The following is a 13,864-nucleotide window of genomic DNA, read 5'->3' on the forward strand; positions in this document are numbered from 1 at the left end:
CCCGTGATAGGCTACGTAACGATTTACGTAGCCTATCACGGCTAGATTTCCAAAGTCAGACGTGATAGGCTACGTAAATCGTTACGTAGCTAGGGATGGCGGAGAATTTCTCCCCGAAACTTCGGAGGGCCGAGCGCCAACGTGTGCGGCCCCCCGAACAAGTTTCGGGGAGAAATCCTCCGCACCCCCCCCGCCCCCCCCCCCGGGACGGGACTTACCTTCACCGAATGTCCCTCCCGGTGGCTGGTCCGGCCGGCGGTTCGGCGGGGGTTCGAGCGAGGCGGGAGCGGCAGCTGGTCTTTTGACCGGCTGCCGCCGCCGCCATTGCAATGAAAGAAAAAAAAAAACGCCCCCTGATAGGCTATGTGACGATTGACGTAGCCTATCACGGCTGACTTTGCAGATCTAACCGTGACAGGCTACGTGAATCGTCACGTAGCCTATCAGGGGGCGTTTTTTTTTTTTTTTTTAACTTTCGCGTTTGCGGCCGTGCGAGGCGAGGCGCCTCCTCCCCGGCCTGAATTTCAGCTGGGCGAGGCGGGAAGCCTGCCCCCCGGCCTGAATTTCGGCTGGGGCGAGGCGGGAAGCCTCCCCCTAGCCTGAACTTCGCGGGGGGAACAGCGAAGCGCCTCCCCCCCACCGCGAACGTCCTTCGAGGACAGGTAAGTGAATTTCGTCCACCCCTATACGTAGCAGGTGTCTATCACGGGTGTCTTTGAAAAAAAAAGTCTATCACGGGTGACTTTGAAAAAAAAAAAAAGTCTATCACGGGTGACTTTGAAAAAAAAAAAAAGCGCGTACGCAAATGGCGGCGCCCAAAATAGCATTGCCCTTATTTTCGCTGTAGTCTACGTAAATCTTTATGTAGACTACCCAGGCCCAAATAAGGAATGCAAATGGCGGCGCCCATGGGCGCCGCCATTGGGGACGCACTTTTTTTTTTTTCAAAGTCACCCCTGATAGGCTACTTAACGATTTACGTAGCCTATCACGGCTGACTTTGGAAATCTTGCCGTTATAGTGATTTTTTTAAAAAAACATGCACACCCGTGATAGGCTACGTAACGATTTACGTAGCCTATCACGGGTGTGCATGTTTTTTTAAAAAAATCACTTTTTCATTTCGCAGCCGGGGAGACGGGGCGCTTCTCCCCGGCCTGAATTTCGGCTGGGCGAGGCAGGGCACCCCCCCCGGCCTGAATTTCCGCCTGGCGAGGCGGGGTGCCTCCCCCCCGGCCTGAACTTTGGGGGGAGAACCGAAGCGCCTCCCCCCCCACCGCGAAGCAAGCTGCGGGACCAGGTAAGTGACTTTCGTACATCCCTATTATAGACCCTCTTTTGGGAGAAGACTGAGCCAAAGTAGGAATTGAGCACTTCTGCCTTTTCTTTGTCATCTGTTATCATTTTGCCATCCTTATTTAATAGGTGAACAACCATTTCTTTCCTCTGTCTTTTACTATGCACGTAGCTGAAGAAAGCCTTTTTGTTGTTTTTCGCATCCCTCGCTAACCTCAGCTCATTCTCAGCTTTTGCCTTCCTGATGCCATCCCTGCAATTCTGTGCTACCTGCCTGTACTCTTCCTTTGTTAGTTGGTCTTCTTTCCACTTCCTATATGTGTCCTTTTTTGTTTTCAGGTCATCTCTAAGCTTTTTGTGAAGCCACATTGGCTTCTTCTGTTGTCTTCCACCTTTTCTTCTTGTTGGAATGGTTTGTAATTATGCCTTGAGAATTTCCTTTTTTAAAAGCTCCCACACATCTTGGACTCCTTTACTCGTTAGCTATGGGACCTTACTGATCATTGTTCTGAGTTTATTAAAATCAGCTTTCCTAAAATCCAGGGTACGCATTTGACTACACTCAGCTTTTGCTTCCCTTAGAACCAGGAACTGAAGTACAACATGGTCGCTTTCCCCCAGAGTTCCTGTAATTGCTACTTTATCCACTAAGTCATCTCTGTTGGTTAGCCGATCCTCTAGTTCCTTCCTCTACTTTCTGTAGGAGGACGTTATCTGCAACACAAGTCAGGAATTTCCTGGAGGGGCCAAGTTTTGCAGAATTTGTCTCCCAACAAATATCGAGGAAATTGAAGTCCCCCATTACTTCCTTGAAACATTGGCTATTTGCTTTTCAAAAGTTTCATCCTCGTGTTCTCCTTGATTGGGTGGCCGGTAGTTAGGGATGGCAGAGAATTCCGCCACAGATCACGGTGAGGCCGAATGCCAGTGCATTCGGCCCCCCAAACTCCGTGGCGGTACGGCCTGCCGCCCCCTCGTGGATCCCCCCCGGGACGAGACTCACCTGGGGTGGATATACTGGGCGGCGGCGGCTCTGGTGGCGTCTGGTCTTCCGACCGGCTGCCGCTGCCACTGCCATTTCCACTCTTGTAAAAAAAGAAAAAGAAAGACGTGATAGGCTACGTAAAGATTTACGTAGCCTATCATGGCTGGGTGGGTTAAAAAAAAAATGTGTACGCAAATGGTGGCGGCTACGGCCACCGCCATTTGCGTTCCTTATTTTTGCCCTCTTAATCTACGTAAGTATTTACATAGACTATGACGGCGAAAATCAAGGGGAATGCAAATAGCATAGCGGGCTATTTGCGTCCCTTTTTGATTCCCCGTTTTAGCCTACATAAATATTTACGTAGGCTAAAACACCAAATCAAAAAGGGACGCAAATAGCACCCGCTACGCTATTTGAGTTCCCCTTGATTTTCACCATCATAGTCTACGTAAATATTTACATAGATTAAGAGGGCAAAAATAAGGAATGCAAATGGCGGCGGCCGTAGCCGCCGCCATTTGCGTATGCGTTTTGTTTTGTTTTTAACCCAGAGCCCTCTGCGGCTGGAAATCCGGCTGCAGACAGCTCTGGCCTGACTGGGCCTGGCCGGCTGCTCCGCGGAGCTGCCGCAGAGCACAGCCGGCCATGGAGGATTCCGGGGGGGAGGAACGGAGTGCCTGCCCCCCCGGTGAGGATTCCGGGGGAGGGACGGAACGCCTCCCCCCCCACATCAACATAATCCGTGAATAGGTGACTTTCATACATCCCTACCGGTAGTAGACTCCGACCAACAAGTTCCTTTCATTCTTTGCTCCATTTATTTTGATCCAGATGCTCTCTATGGGGCTACCAAGCTCATCCTCCTGTATTTCTGTGCAGAGATATGTATTTTTCACATATAGTGCAACCCCACCTCCCTTTCTGTTCCTCCTGTTCTTTTTGAACAAGTTATATTCTTCAATTGCTGCATTCCAGTAATGAGAGTCATCCCACCAAGTCTCAGTTATACCTACCAAGTCATAATTTCCCTCTTGTATTAAGAGTTCAAGTTCATTCTGTTTGTTTCCTATACTCTGGGCATTAGTATATAGACATCGAAGACCATGTGCGTCATAGTCTGACTTTCTTCCTACATGTGTCTGAAGACTATTATTGGGTGCTATTAGAACTGTTCTCTCTGTTGCAGTGCATGCGCCTACGTCCATTGTTACCCCCAACTTTACATCTCCCTTCCCTGTAGGATTCAGTTTAAAGCCCTCATGATCAAGTACTTCATGCTGTGGCCAAACACATTCTTCCCATCCTTTGTGAGGTGCAACCCGTCCCTTGCCAACAGCTCATCTTCCAGGAAGTATAGCCCATGGTCCCAGAATCCAAATCTCTCTCGTCGGCACCACCTTCATAGCCAGTCATTCACCCGGAGTATTTTTCCTTCCCTTTCTATCCCTCTTCTAACTACTGGAAGGATAGATGAGAAAACTATCTGGGCCCCAACGTTCTTGAGTTTCTTTCCCAAAGCTTCAAAGTCTGACATGATTTCTTCCTAGCTCCACTTGGCAGTATCATTTGTTCCCACATGGATGAAAAGAAAGGGATACCTGTCAGTGGGCTTTATGAGTGCAGGCAACCTTTCAGTCATGTCTCTAATCCATCCTCCTGGGAGACAACATACCTGGCGAGTCCACGGGTCTTCGCGACATACTTGGGTCTCGATCCCAAGTAGCAAGGAGTCTCCCACTACTACCGCTCTTCTCTTCTTCTTGTTATAGGCCTGGGTTTCATCCCCTCTGTTTGACTGACCTTCAGCCTCTTGCTCACTCTCATGTAGGTTCCCCTGTGATACTTCCTCTGCAGGCTGTCCTCCAGTCTCATCCGCAAGTATCTGGAATTGGTTCCACAGCTCCACTGCTTCCACTGGTGCAGAATGGCGTCTCGTTCTTCTTCTCCTGTCACCCTTTTTCAAGGAGTATCCTCTACTTCATTTTTCTTCACCTCAGCATTTCCCACTTCTGCCTCCTCTTGCTGTTGCTCTTCAAGCTTCTGGTCTTCATTTTGCTGCTGTAGTTCCCCCATTCTGTCCAAGAACTCTTTGTGTTCTCTTATTCCCCGAAGGGTTGATAGTTGCCGCTCCAGTCCACTTACTTTTTCTTCCAGTAGCGTGATCAACTTGCACTTGTTGCAGGTGTAGGCCATGTTGTTCTCAGGCAAGAAAACAAACATGGCACAGGCCTTGCAGGTCACCACCACTGGAGAGTCTTGTCCTTCCATAGCCTCTTTTCCTTTTTTGTGTCTAGCTTTGTAATTGTTCTAGACTAGCCTGTGCCTGCTCCTCTACTCACTAGAGGTTAAAAGCAGAGTCCCACTGGTGTGGAAGTGTATGTTACAAGACAAATAAATGAAAAAAAAAAGTTTGTTAAAAAGAAAAGAAAATGTTAGGGGCCTCCCCCTTGACCTTCCCTGGCCAATTCCTGTTTGCTCCCCGTGTCCGCTCGCTCTGGTCGCTCGCTCTCTGGGAGCTTGCTTGCTTCTGTAGTCCCTGGACCAGCTGGAGCAGCTTGCCCTGCTCTGCTCTGCTCAGCTGGGAGGCGGGAAACAGACGGAAATAGTAGGTTTTACTTTATTTATTATTTATCAATCAATCAATTTATTTATTTATTATATTTCTGTACCACCCAATAGCTGAAACTCTGTTGGTTCAGATTGTTTTGGAAACTGGCAGACCTATTTTGTTATTTAGGGGGAAATAGCTCAGTTCGTTCCCAAGTCAATCTGAAATGTTGGAGTGTGTTAGGGGTGGGGCCTGTCTGTCATCAAAGCCTGCTTGCTGAGGCCTCTCCCACTGGCTACTGCCATCATCTGACCAGCCACTCTTCTACCCCACAGGTATTTAAGAGTTGGAATTGCCAGAGGAAGGGAGCCTTCTCTGTGAGCCCCTGCCAAAGGAAGTGAGGCAGGAGGTGGCTACCAGGAAGAGGGCCTTTTCTGCTGTGGCACCCCACAGGCAGGTAAAGGCCTCTTTATTCTCCCAGGATTATAGCATGTTTGCTTCCTAGTCTTTTAGCTCTGGTGTTTTAAATCTGTATTTTAAATCTCTGAATTGCTGCTAGGTTTTATTCTGGTTATTTTTATTATGGTTAATACTGTTATTTGTGGTTTTAAGCTTTCATATGCCATATTGTTTTATGCTGTGCTTCGTGGTTTTAATTTTTGTGAACTGCCCAGAGAGCTTCAACTATTGGGCAGTATATAAATAAATGTGAGCCATAGGGCAGGGGAGCTCGCTTATCTCTAGCTGACAGCCATATTATGAGGAACTGAGGACATCTGTACACTCGAAATTGAAGCTTATTTCAATCCAGCGTAACCATCACTGATTTTAGGATTTTTCAGCTGCCTTCCCAAAGACAATCTGTCCCGAAGGAGACAAATAAAAATAAAATGCGACAAAAAATAATGGGCCCAAGAAACAATAACGTATCATGCAAAGCAGAAAGTTAATAGATAGGTGTGTGTGCATGTGTGTATGTCAGTTCACACACAAAAAGCTGACCTAAACAGAAATGTTTTCATTCCCTTTCACAAGACTTGTAGTGAAAAGTTGAGGTAGGTCTCTGCAGAACAGGGTGATGAACATGTGGTCATTCAGATGTTGTTGGACTGCAGCTCCCATCGGCCCTAGCCAGCATAGTCAATGGTGAGGACTGATGGGCGTTGCAGTCCAACAGTATCTGCATCTGCAGTGCCACATGTTTCCCATCTGTGGTATAGAGGATTCTAGGTGTTCGATGCAGGAACAGAGTATCATCTGTCCCAAGTCCTTAACAATCCAAGTTCATAGGAAGAGGGGATCCAGTGTGGTGTAATAGTTAGAGCATCCAATTAGGACATGAGAGACCAGGGTTCAAATTCCTATCCAACATGAAGCTCACTGACTGACCTTGGGCCAGTCATTATCTCTCAACCTAGCCCACCTCACAGTGTTGAGGTGAGGATAAAGTATGTGTGTGACAATAACATGACCTGAGCTTCTTGGAGGAAAGATGGTGTATACCTGTAATTAAAAATGGACTGCTAGCTATCTAGAACCTGTAAACTACTAATGTACCACAGCAGCCAAGGGAACCGTAGTTCTTTGATGAGGCTAGAAAACTAACAATGAATCCTTAGCATCCATACACAAGAAAATTCCCATTGTTCTTTGAGGTAGCTACCAAAATAAAAACATACCATTTTCTGGCTCCTATCAGTTATGCTGTAAATGCAGTCACTAACTTGAAATCTTTCAGAAGATTATTTGAGGCACGACTTCCATTCTGCTCCACGGGAATTGTGAAGCTAGCCTGAAACGGGGTTATTTAGGATATTGTCCATTTAATCCATTTTGACCTCCAAATGGATGTTTTAAAGCCAGCAATTATAAAACTGTGGCCATCCAGACCTATATGAGGAGAAATGTATACATTGCCCAAGTTATCAGCTGGAGAACAGAACCCTGTTTTCAGCTTGGAACATCCTGAGCTTTATTCTTTTGGAACCAGTGAAACCTGCTGTTTTTCATATTGAATATGTATTACTGTGTGCAGCCATCTCTTTGCACTTAAAAGAGGGAATAGGAATAGACTGAACTCAGTAAGTAATAAAAATACAACCCAAAGCCACCTAGTATGATGATGGTGGAGCTGGGATTTGAGTATTCATCTTGCAGGCCCAAGACTAAAGTTGGACAGATTTATTTATTTATTTTCTCACGTTGCCTCTGAAATTTCACTGTATGCAAAATTCTAAGTGAGTGTGAGATTTCTTTCTCAGGCAAAACATCTGAAGAATTTCAAGGGAAGCCCAAAAGGTTTGGTAAGACTTCATCCCTAGCTTGCCAACAGTCTTTGATTAAAATGGAACATGATGCAAATTTGGATATTCTTCAGGAATTTTGAGAGAAGACCAAAGAGTTTTGATAAGTCTAGTAAAATGTATCTGTGGTGCTCCCCCGCTCTCCCTGAGAGTTAGAGGTTGTATTTATTCGTTTCTTGGATGGATTGCTAAGGACCTAAGTCTGCTGAGGTAGGAAGAATTGGTCCAGCATTTCTGACTTGTTCATAGATTTATCTCTGTTACAAAATGGTATGATACAATGGCACCATCATTATTCATAGTATGCAAACTGCAAGCCTTTTTTTCTCCTAGGTTTGTTGGCTTTTTGTAGTGCTTCAAAACTCCATAAACCTGTTTGATCAAAGAAATGAGTACATGGTCAATGACATAATTAATAATAATAATAATAATTTATAGTGGTCTAACAACCTTGCAAAGATTCCAGTCATACAGAGAATTTTGCATTATCTGATGGTTTGTAAGAAAGAACCCTGCAAAATTTATTTAATCATTTAATGCAAAAAAGAGAGAGAAAAGAACTTTCTCCCGAATTTAGTCAAATGCAAGCTTATAACCTATAGAGAATGGGGAAAACTGCATAGGGAACGGATGAAGAGACAATGATAGTGAATCCTTGTGGGCAAATGCAGTTACATGTTGTTAAAGCTCTAAATGAATTAGGATAAGGGGTTAAAATTTTCTTACAAATCATCATCTCACATTCAATCCATTGGGCCATACTAACCCTAGGGAAACTTATGTCCTTGAATATGCGCATACCACTGACCTTTCATTTACCTGAAACATGAATGATAGCCAATTGTTCAAGAGCATGGCTTTTTGTTTTTGTTTTTCAGTAAGTGTGAATTAATATGCTGCCAGAATATGGCACACAAACAAAGCTAAGGAAACAAAATATTCATAAGAGGATCATTAGAACTACTCTTTGCATTCTCTCATAGATGTTTAAAAAGAGATTATAACAGAATTTTCACCTTTGGTGGGGTTGTTCACAGTCTAGTTATGCTTAGAGTGCTCAAACATCACTCTAGAACATAGTTGTGTAAGCACAAAACATAACGTTAGATGTACTTTGCTACAGATCAAAGTGGATAAGGATCTAACTTGTCCTCAGTAGGCAGAAATGGTCCAAGGCAATTAAACAGCACTGCTGACTCATTCACAGATTTATCTCTTACAAAAATGACCGTAATGGTTTAATTAACACAGTTCTGCTGACTTGCCTTGCTTGTCCATGATATTCATCCTTGCTGTTTGAATTCTTATATTGACAATATTGTTTCAGCTCTCGATGGTTACAGGAGCATCATTAAGAAGAATCTGGAAGCATCACTCAGCCTCTTCATGTCTCCAACCAAATCTGATTATGCCTCAAGGAGAACATACGTTTCTGGCCACATTTCATAAACAATTAAATGGACCAGGCTGGGCACAATGTATTTTATTTCTTTATTTTCTTAAGGCTGCAATCCTATACACACTTACTTGGGACAAAATCCCATTCAGGTCACTGAGGCTTACTTCTGAGTAGACATGTATAGGATTGCACTGTAAGATAATTTATGCCTCACCCTTATATCACAATACATAGTATGTCTTACAGCATAACACCAATAAAACAATACAACATTAAAATACAGCTATAAGCAGTTTCACTGTGCCAAGAAACCAATACCTTTGTTATACATGGTTATTTTAAAGGGATGTTTATGTCTGTCTGTCTGTCTATCATCTATCTATCTATCTATCTATCTATCATCTATCCACTTTAAAATAACCTTTAAAATGACTATCTTTCTTATATATATATATATATATATATATATGAGAAAGATAGAAAGACAGAAAGACTAACAACATGGTATTAAAAATAAATTTTAAGCTAAATGTTTTGGGTTCTGCCCTCATCAGTAGGTGTGCTGTTAAATGGGTACCAAGAGTGGCAGTTTGGAATGCCTGGGAATGAAAGTTCCTTAGGAGAAAAAGTCCTCCAGATTACGAATTGGCTTCCAGATTAAGGCCATTTGGACTAAGAGTTCTGAGTCTATAGATCCAGAAATTTTTCCCTTTGTCAAGTATATCAGGATCTTTTGTTGGTTTGGAACCAACTATAAATCAGAGAGACTATGTGCAGGAGAGTTGAAATGTCTCCAGGCTGCTCCAGTTTTTTTGGTAAGAATCACAGATTTGTGGTTACGGAATCTTGTTCTTACGTCCGTTGTAGTTTTCCCTATATTATGCATATGACATCCATTTTTTTACATTAAATATATTAGTTGTAGTTATAGTAGTGTCTAAACAAGAACATACAACAAATGTTTTTGATATACATTGTTTTTTCGGGGGGGGGGGGGAATTACCAGAAGTTAACCTAGACTGTAGACAATAGGTGATTAACTTTGAGGGTTCTTTTTTTTTAATTAAGCTAGTTTTTTAATCATTAGGAGCTTTATCACAATGAATAAAGAATGGCAGGGTAGGGGCAGTAATATGCCTTTTGCCACACTATTTGTTGTATTTACTATTTACATCCAAAATTATTATCTGCAACCTTTTCTGTGTTGAGGTATCCTGCTATTTTCACTAGCACAGGAAATCATTAACTCATTAGAACTAGTAAATTAAAAAAAATAACACACCACGTTTTGGCAGTAACCATCAGAAATCCTTAGCTTCGCCACTGGTCTAATCTGGCAGTCTGATGTGCTCAGAAACACTGAGCACATGTTTCTCTTTCTTCTCTGAACTCATCATATTCTTGGGGAGGGGAAGAATATAATGCTTTGCATGCCATAATGAGATCACAAAGTGGACTGTTTCTAAACAGAAAATAACATTCACTCAAGGTCAGCTATAAGGAATAATGTTTTTGCAGCTGTCTGGAATTGCTCTTGTACAGGTCGATGTTGTTTGCTGTGCTTTGATGTTCTTTCTCACTATCAAAATAAAAGTTTATTTTGAAACTTTTTTTAAAAGGCAACCAAAAAAGAACATACATAATAATATAACGAGATCACTAAAGAAATAAACTCACTAATCATAATCCTTAGTATGTCACTGATATGCTTGTGGAACAGCTAGAATACAACAACCCAAGCAGAAGCTCACTATCCAATGAAAGAATAAAAATATAGCATGACTTCCCCAACAGCAGCTTGCAACATGACATGGGCATCCGATGTTGAAAGGAAAAAACTCAAACATCCTACTGGGCATGCCTAAGCTCTTAGGGATACTTAAAGTAGGCTGGGATCTGAAGACCTATGTGGACACCTAATTTTACAGAAGCAAAACGTTGGGTCAGATTTGGAGGTTGTTGCTCCGGTGACACATCCAAAGAATTTCAGTGGAAGCAAAAAGAGTTTCAATATGATGGATGAGCTACATGTCTGCCATTGTAGCCAAGTGAAGCGATGTCCCTTTGAATACACTTTTGATGTTTCCTCACTTGGCTTTGGTGGCTAGACTTTGCTAACTTGAATGTGAATCACTGATCTTTGATGGCAAGTGGCTACTAGGTAGGCACTGAACACATCCCACTGGCCTGGGTAGGATGTGGAAACCATTTGGAAGCTGGAATGTAGCCAGAACAGGAAAAATGGCAAGAATGAGCCCAGGCAGGGGTCTCTAAGTGCCAACTGTTTGCTATTGAAGGGGAGGGGGTGATTTATTGATGCTGATTTATTGAACAGTAACCTTTGGGTGTTTGCCTGCTCTCCCATGGGCAATTTATGGATTTGTTAAGAAACAGCCATTACAAACATACCTGGCTCAAATTATGCCTTGCTGGGAGTACAAGGTACATATGACAAAGAAGGAGCAGATAGATTATTGTGAGCTATGATCAGATGCCGATCAACACTTCATGGGCTTTTAAACAGTAAGGAGACTGAGGGGATAGACATATTTAGAAGGAGCACAGGAGTGTGTGTGTGTGTGTGTGTGTGTATGGAGGAGTGGTTTTTCTGTTTTTCAACTGTGGGTAATACTGATCAAGAAACTCTGATCTTCTTGATTGCAGAGGAGAAGCACTATTACTTTCAAATACAGGCCTTTTTGTGATGTGGAACACTTTAACAAAACCAAAAAAGAAAGAAGGCAGCAGAAGAAAGCCTCCTCAGGCTCCGCATGAGCTTTTAGAAAAGAATAAATATAGCTGCACAAGCAGTACAAGCATTTGTGAAATACATGGCATTTACAGCTTGGTTGTGAGATTCCAGAAGGTAATAATCTTCCACAATCAGGGTGAAATATGACAGCATTGTCTTACAGGCATTTTTTTGACCCATAAGGAAGTGGCTTACTGCCTTATAAAACACCACAATAGCTGTTCTATAATACATCATCCCCACTTTCCTAAGAAATAAATTGCAGAAAACAATTCACCATAAACCAGCCGAAGTTAAGCATGTTTCAAGTCTCAGTGAATGCAAGGCAAGAGGGATTCACACACACCTCAATCTCATATCACATAGCTTGGTTGCGGACACCATTTGATCTACAAAACAAGCATTAACAATCATGCACTATATTGATAGTAATTGAAATGTTAACTTTATTTTGCATTTTCAACATGGGGATGCTTAAGCATGTTTTCAAGGCGGTAGATAAAAGCCAGGTAGCAGGCCTGCCAGAGTGGGGTACACTGGCCCTGTGCTTGCAGTCTAACACAGCACATCTAATTCAGCCATTGAACATTGCTGAAATGGAAGGATAAAAACAGGGCCAAAATACACGTTACTTTAAAAGACACTGTTAGAAGCTACAACTTTTTTTTTTTTACTATAGAGTAAGGGGGGAGGGGAGGTTAATCTGGTTTAGAACCCTAGCATAAGAGGCTTTAACCAGGGGTATCAAACTTTTTTTTCAGCCTAGGGCTGAATTCCAATTTGGGAAGGGTCTTGGGGGCCTCGTTCCATGCACCTCCAGCAGAGCATGAGGCAGGGTCAAGGACAGAGAAAGCAAAGTGCACAGGGCCAGATTTAATTCTTACAAATATGAACGTTTTCCCACCAAGCATACTAATAGCTCAATTCTAAGCAAATCTACCCAGGGGAAAGCCCCAGTGCAATGGCTCTCATGCCTGCATAATGCACACCTTCATTCTATGCAACAGCTCTCTTGAATGCAAAATGCCCACATCCGTTCTTTGCAACAGTTCTCAAGCCTGAAAAGCATTGCTTCACAGGGTATTTAAAGGTTATTTGCATTTAAATACCCCCTTATCTCTGTTAACTGATGGGCGGTAACAGCAAAAGAAGCTTGCAGGATGGAAGGAGAACCCCAGGGGCTGCATCCATCCCATGGGCCAGAACTTCCCCATCCCTGCTTTAATCCTCCCTCTCCCACTGTGGGTTCCTGATTGAGCCCCTGCCCTTGCAGTATATATTTCCAAATGGTGATATATTTGCTTTAGTGGATCAGTATTTGGCCATATAAATTGCAGGTGTGGGAGGGGGAACAATCCAAGTTGGGACTGCAGTAGGGGAAGGGCTCCTGTCCCCAAACTAGAGTCCTTGTCTTGATCAGGAGCCCCGCACTTACCCTAAAGTTTTTTTTTTTAAAGATATAGCTGCTAGCTACATCTTTAAAGTAACATGTTGTCACAGTTCCCCTTATGACATGGACCCCCTGAGCAACTCCTTAAGGATCTCTGGCCTCCTTAACAGTCCCACCCTCCTTTTACCTTTACCTTCCCTTCTTTTACATTTCCCTTTTACCTTTACCTTTCCATGGGGCTTAGGCTGTAGGCATGGGGTGACTGACACTCTAGACACAGGGTTAACCACTACAGTTTACTGCTAAATTAAAGCAAGCAAATCACAACTAAAGGTATTTACACAATAGAGCTGAGTGATACAAAAGGCATTAAGAGAAAATCAAAGTTGCAAAACGCAAGTTCCTTTACCATTGCTGTACAGTACTTAGACTTCTCCAGGCTATTTCTTCCAGCTCCTTCTTCAGACTCTGGTCTTTCCAACTCTGCTCTTGTCTTACTGCTCTAGTCTTCCCGACTCTCTCTTTTTATACCCTCATCCCCCAAACCAAAAGTACTGCTTCAAAACCTGAACAAATGAAACTTAACTGGGAAAATGAAACTACTCCTCTCAGGGATGCCCCCCCCAACAAAAAACTCTAGGCCTCTAGGCCTGACCTTTTTCCTTTCATTGCCTCTGTAGGCCTCAAGCCTTCACACATGTGCTTTGGGTCTCTGAGATATGAGACACTAGGTACTAACAGACAGCACTTGGCTCTGTGTCCTGCCTTCCACTAGGGGTGTCGGAGGAATCTGTCCTGTGTGTGTGTGTGTGTCGTGTGTGTGTGCACATGTGTGTGTAGCTCACCAAGCTTTCATCAGCTCAGGCCCCTGGACTTCGGCTCATTTCCTTGCTAGCAGGCCCAACCTGATCTGCATCATCAGGCCAGCATGTGGATTTTCCTGGGTTTTCAAAATTTACATAAATAGAAATGTGCACAAACTGCGGGGTGCAATTCATGTGGTTTATGCACATTCCGGCTGCCATTTGTGCACATTTCTATTTATGTAATTAAAAAAAAAAATTGAAAAAAGTTCCCAGATTTTGGGAAAAGCCCCACAGCTCAGCTCACACATGCGAGTCAAGTTGGGTGCTCACCGGGAGTCTGTTGAGCCCCCAAAGAGCCAGATTCCACAGCAATGGATATCCC

The 13,864-nt window shown here is 43.3% G+C and overlaps 1 long non-coding RNA gene across 1 annotated transcript; it reads right to left on the reverse strand.

Moving 5' to 3' along the window:
- Positions 1–7,000: 7,000 nt before the first annotated feature.
- Positions 7,001–13,588, reverse strand: LOC146344239 (uncharacterized). Its single transcript, XR_014792594.1, has 4 exons — positions 13,086–13,588; positions 11,633–11,675; positions 9,817–10,113; positions 7,001–7,507 (listed from the first exon to the last, which is right to left on the reverse strand). It is a non-coding gene; the product is annotated as an uncharacterized LOC146344239 (long non-coding RNA).
- Positions 13,589–13,864: the final 276 nt, after the last annotated feature.

Source organism: Heloderma suspectum, chromosome 5, assembly GCF_057233095.1.
Source record: "Heloderma suspectum isolate Gila_16-S chromosome 5, 16-S_ref, whole genome shotgun sequence".
NCBI lineage: Eukaryota > Metazoa > Chordata > Lepidosauria > Squamata > Helodermatidae > Heloderma > Heloderma suspectum.